This window comes from Equus przewalskii, chromosome 6, assembly GCF_037783145.1.
Source record: "Equus przewalskii isolate Varuska chromosome 6, EquPr2, whole genome shotgun sequence".
Taxonomy (NCBI): Eukaryota; Metazoa; Chordata; class Mammalia; order Perissodactyla; family Equidae; genus Equus; species Equus przewalskii.
The window spans coordinates 72,673,029-72,679,397 of NC_091836.1; the positions used below are offsets into that span (position 1 = coordinate 72,673,029).

Sequence of the window (6,369 nt, forward strand, 5' to 3'; positions counted from 1 at the left end):
CTGAGATGGTTTTCTTGTGTCCTTTTCCTCCTCTACTTTCATCTTTCAAACCTGTAATACACAGTTAAGACTATGCAAGCTTTTACAATGCAATAACCTTTCCACAGCTGCCTTTTAAACAAAGAATGAAGGTCAACGTCACAACAGGTCTAAGAGGCCCCAAGAAGTCTCACCGCTGCCCATCATTTCTAGCTCATCTCCTATTGTTTTCCCTCCAACACAAGCATAGTTTCTGCTGAGCCACATGTAACGAATAACCTTTCCAGAAGCACACCAAATTATTCCACACCTCAGGTTTTTGGGGTTTTTTTGTCCTTTACGTTCTTTCCTCTTTCTTAGGTGCGCCCTCCCCTTGCCTATCTTTTCTGCCTGACAAACTCATAGTCACATTTCAGCCTCCTTATGACCTGCCTCCTGTCTCATTTCCTCTCGGCAAGGCAGCAAGTCCTCTTCTAGCTTCCCGTAGCACTTTGTGTGTACCTATTGCAGCTCCATTACACTTTATTATAATTGAATATTTACAGGCCTCTGTTATCCAACCAAGAGAGGATACCGTGTATGATTCACTGTAATATCTCGAGTAACAACCACAGATTCTTGTACCAATACACACTAAATAAAATATCTGAAGTTAATGAGTGCAGGAAAGAATCAAGACTGTTCTTCACCCGTCACTCTGAGGGCATCTATTTAACTTGTCATACCCTTGATAATGTTTCTAGGTGAAGGCTCTGAATAAGGGCCATCTGGACATAAGATATGACTGTTTGATCATTTTTCCCCTCAGATTCCATGCTTGTTTCTCAGTTTTGTCAGCCTTGCCTCATCAGCACGCTGAGCATGGCGCCCCTGATGGTCTTGGATTTCACACTGTAGATAATGGGGTTGAGCACAGGGGGCACCATCAGGTACACATAGGCAACAAGAGCATGAACAATGGGGGGCAGGTGCCTCCCAAAATGGTGGATCATGGACACTCCTATGACTGGGATGTAGAAAACCAGAAAGCTGAGATATGAGAAATGCAAGTGTTGAGGGCCCGCACACGCTCCCTGGGAGAGGCCAGACCCATCACTGTATGAAGAATAAGGGTATAAGACAGGACTACCAGCAAGGAGTCTGCAACCACTGTGGACAGAGCTACGTACAACCCATAAAGGATGTTGACAGTAATGTCAGCACAGGCCCTTTTCATGACATCTACATGGAAACAGAATGAGTGGGACAGGAGGATCTTGTCAGGGCAAAAATTCAGTCACTTCAGTAGAAAGGGCACAGGGAAGAGGGACACAGTGGCTCGAGTCACAATGGTCAGCCCAATCCTGAGGATGACATTATTTGTGAGAACAGCTACATAGTGCAGGGGGTTAGAGATGGCCACAAAGCAGTCAAATGATGTGGCCAGGAGCACCAAGGACTCCACCACAGAGAAGGAGTGGAGGAAGACATCTGGACCAGGCAGGCATTGAAGCCGATGAGCTGACGGTCAAACCAGAGCACAGCCAGGGTGGTGGGCAGTGTGGGCAAGGTGAGGCCCACATCAGTGAGGGCCAACATGGACAGGAAGTAGTACATGGGTTGATGCAGGCTGGGAATCCTCCTCACAGCTAAGAGGATCAGGCAGTTTCCAGTGAGGGTCACAGTGTACATGAAGGAGAAGGGGATTGAGATCCAGCCATGAATGGCCTTTAGCCCTGGGATGTCAATCATCAGGAATGCATGTGGCTAGAAGAAAGAGATGTTGACATAAGACTGGGAACGGAGAGTCTTTGGAAGACAGAGGTCTTCAGAAATATGTGACCTACAACAAAAGACCCTGAATAGCCAAAGGATTCCTGAGAAAAAAGAACAAAGCTGGAGATATCTCACTCCCTGATTTCAAAATATACTACAAATACATAGTAACCAAAACAGCATGGTACTGGTATAAAAAGAGACACACAGATAAATGGAACAGAATCGAGGGCCCAGAAGTAAACCCACTCATTTATGGACAGCTAATATTCTACAAGGGAGCCAAGAGCATACGATGGAGAAAGGAGAGTCTCTTCAATAAATGGTGTTGGGAAAACTGGACAGCCACATGCAAAAGAATGAAAGTAAACCATTCCCTTACACCACGCACAAAAATCAACTAAAAATGGATTAAAGACTTGAATGTAAGACCCAAAACCATGAAACTTCTAGAAGAAAACATAGGCAGTATGTCCTTTGACATCAGTCTTAGCTGCATGTTTTCAAGTACCATGTCTGACTGTGCAAAGGAAACAAAAGAAAAAATGAACAAATGGGACTACATCAAACCAAAAAGCTTCTGCACCGCAAAGGAAACCATCAACAAAACGAAAAGACAATCTAACAATTGGGGGAAGATATTTGCAAACCATATATCAGATAAGGGGTTAATATGCAAAATATACAAAGAACTAATACAGCTCAACAACAAAAAAACCAACAACCCAAATAAAAAATGGGCAAAGGATCTGAACAGAGATTTCTCCAAAGAAGATATACTGATGGCCAACAGGCATATGAAAAGATGCTCAACATCATTAGCTATCAGGGAAATGCAAATCAAAACTACAATGAGGTATCACCTCACTCCGGTCAGAATGGCTATAATTAACAAGACAAGAAACAACAAATGTTGGAGAGGTTGTGGAGAGAAGGGAACCCTTGTACATTGCTGGTGGGAGTGCAAACTGGTGCAGCCACTATGAAAGCAGTATGGAGTATCCTCAGAAAATTAAGAATAGATCTACCGTATGATCCAGCTATCCCACTGCTAGGCATTTATCCAAACAATTTGAAAACGCAAAGGCATAAAGATACTTGCACCCCTATGTTCATTGCAGTATTATATACAATAGCCAAGATTTGGAAGCAATCTAGGTGCCCATCAAGGGACAAATTGGTAAAGAAGATGTGGTTTAGATACGATGGAATACTACTCAGCCATAAGAAATGATGAAATCCAGCCATTTGTGACAACATGGATGGACCTTGAGGGTATTATGCTGAGTGAAATAAGTCAGAATGAGAAAGGCAAATACCATATGATCTCACTCATAAGTAGAAGATAAAAACAACGACAAACAAACACATAGCATTGGAGATTGGATAGGTGGTTACCATAGGGGAAGAGGAAGGGCAAAAGGGGTGATTAGGCTCACACGTGAGGGGAGGGAATATAATTAGTTTTTGCGTGGTGGACATGATGTAATCTACACAGAATTCGAAACATATTATGATGTACATCCAAATGCTATATAATATTATAATCCAATGTTACTGCAATTAAAAATATAAATAAAAAATAAACAAAATAAAATATAAAAAAAGAAAGATGTGACCTCTTTAATCAGGGCAGACACAAAGACACTGACAGGACACCTGTCATTAGGAAGACATTTATTTATGCTTTTATCATCAATTATTTCCCATTTTCTCAGCTATTACTTTGTATTATTAACTGATCCAGGAATGTACATACATTAGTAATTACGTGGTTTTTTTTTTTTTTAGATTTTTTTAACTTTTCCTTTTTCTCCCCAAAGCCCCCTGGTACATAGTTGCATATTTTTAGAGGTGGGTCCTTCTGGTTGTGGCATGTGGGATGCCACCTCAGCATGGCCTGACAAGCGGTGCCATGTCCGCGCCCAGGATCTGAACTGGTGAAACCCTGGGCCGCCAAATTGGAGTGCTCAAACCCAATCACTAGGCCACGGGGCTGGCCCCCAGCAATTATGTTTTATCATCAATTATTTCCCACTTTCTCAGCTTTTACTTCGTATTGTCAACTGATCCAGGAATGTACGTATATTAGCTAACGTGTTCTCAAAAGAAATGCAGAATGTAGGGAATAGTTTAACTTCTCCATGATTACCAGAAAACAGTCACTGAAGCGGATTTAGAAATTGTTTTTTTCTAAATGTAAATTCTGTACTGTTTCCCCTCTATCATGCAGTGTCTTCATCAAGTGAAGTGATGTTTGTTAATACTCTTTAATATATAAAGCACTCAAAATGCTCATCATCATCATCCTCCTCTTCATTACCTTAGTTTGTATCCTGGCTACTTTTGCTGTTCCATGGTTATCACATTTTGCAGTATTCTAAGTGTTTTCACATAATTATCTAATGTTGTCTCGTAATTTTCTTGCTGAAAGAAAGAGAAGGGCAATATCTTAGATAAAGTGAATGGAAAGAATGGAAAGAAATACTTAAGACCATCAAAGGAAGAAAACAACACAGCTTTCCCCTGAGTCGGTTATTAGAACTTAATATCTTTTTGTGTTTGGGGGGTTTGAGTACAAATCTTAGGACACTCTCTTTCAATCAAGCCCAAGTATTGATGAAGTCCCAGGCTGAAAATGACAATAAACACTAGGAAAGTTTTGGTAAGTGAAGAGACAACTGATTTCACTAGATCACTGAGAATACTTAAATATTTGGGCTCTATCTGTGCCTTGCCCAGAGAATATCAGCCTGGGTCACTTGATGTCTTCGTAGTCTAGGCTGCACATTGCTTTTCGGGAATCATTGCCTCACTCTGCTCACTCCGCATTCCCCACAACCTTTAGAACACCAGCCAAATATTTTGTTCAGCCCCTTAGCACACCCATCTTGAGGTCTTGACTTGTCCTTGAATGTCCCTCCCTGTAAATCGCTCAGCACTGACACCTGTCCTAGTTGAGGGCTTGGAATTTTCACTGACACCAACCAAATAAATGATTCTAGACATAAATTTTATCTCCTTTAATGTTCAGTGGGATCTGTCCTCGTAATGGCATTAATTTTAGTCTCTGATGATGGGCAAACAAGTTTAATAATTTACAAATTATTGAATATCTCATGCTTCAGATATTAGACTTCTCACTTTTTGTTTGTAAATAATATTTCTCAGTCCTGAAAAGAACTATGTAAGCTAAGTATTATTGTAACTTTTTAACAACTAATAATAATAAATGATAGTGTTAAAAAACATGAAACTGAAGGGGAGAGTTTTAGTGAGTTTCTCTAGGCCACACTGAAAATATGTGCAAATTCCCATTCAGGTCTGTTTGACTTGAGCACTTTCAGCAGTCTCGCACTGCCTATACTGGCATGGGCTGTGCTGGAGGCTGGAGATTGTAAACTGTTGGGCTTGTGGGACTGGATTATCTGAAGGAACTTGTTTTCTTGTGATGTTTCCTGGTCACATGATTTGGGACTTTGTAAACGAAGCCCCTTCATATTTCTCCAAAAATCTTCTTTTCACTCCTCCTTGAGACCCTTTGGGTCCTTATCATAAAGTCATTTCCATTTTATTGTGCTATCTCCCCTTCCTTTTTTCTGTTTTTATTATTAATCCAAAGAACATTTCTTCAGAAATCTCATTCGATTGCATTGCTCTGATTTTGATGACTTCAAAATTTCTGTCCTATGTCTTTTTTTAGGGGGAGGGAAATGAATAAATGAACAACTGAATGAAGACTCCTTAATTTTATAATTCAGTTCCCCTCAACCCAAAACCTTCATACAGCACCTCCTATGTGCATATGTTCACAACTTATACTTGATAGTTTGTAGACAGTAACGACCAGTGGCTCCTTCAGATTCATACAGTTAATCTAAATTCTTATCCAATCTTATTTGGCTTTACTTAGGATAAATCCAGGAAATTCTCTTTGTCGTTGGTATCTTAAATCAGAATAGAGGGAGAATTCTGGGTCTCTCCGTTTAACCTGCAGGATTAATTTTACCAAAGATTAATGTCACATTTCTCTTTCTTTCATCCATCCTGCATTGATTTATCTGTTGTTGGGTAATTCACAAATCCTCCATCCCTTATCACAGAGCTTGCCTCTGGTGGACGTGTAAGTCCTATGAACTCTGGGTATTTTTCTGATCTATTGCTCTCGACCATGGTAGAAGGATCCAAATGCTAAATTAAGCTGAATATTACAGGAAGCTTAGAACTGACAAGGGTAAAATTATAGGATAATATTTAAGACAAGTTGATAAAAATTAGGGGCAACTCTACACAATCAAGCCAATTTCTTTCATGTCTCCAGATAATGGTTTTTCTATTCCTTTTCATATTTTGTAAATGTTACAGTGAGAGGCTTTAAATTGGGAAGGGATTCTCTGTGGGGAAATGACATGTTTTGTTTTTTCTGTTCTTTTTAAAATGCCCATTTTAACAGTCAAGTGGGTTGACAGGTTTTCTGCTTTCCATGAAGTGCAAAAACATTATATTAAATCACTTAGACCTGGAAATGAGACCAGATTTGGTCTTCTATTATTATCTCCAGGACACTAAAAGGTCAAATATATTACAACTTATAGCTCTCTCCCTATGAATTAAGTTGTTTCCGTTTTAGCACTC

At 40.0% G+C, this 6,369-nt stretch overlaps 1 pseudogene; it reads right to left on the minus strand.

Moving 5' to 3' along the window:
* Positions 1-812: 812 nt before the first annotated feature.
* On the minus strand, positions 813-5,907 carry LOC103553822 (olfactory receptor 51G2-like; annotated as a pseudogene).
* Positions 5,908-6,369: the final 462 nt, after the last annotated feature.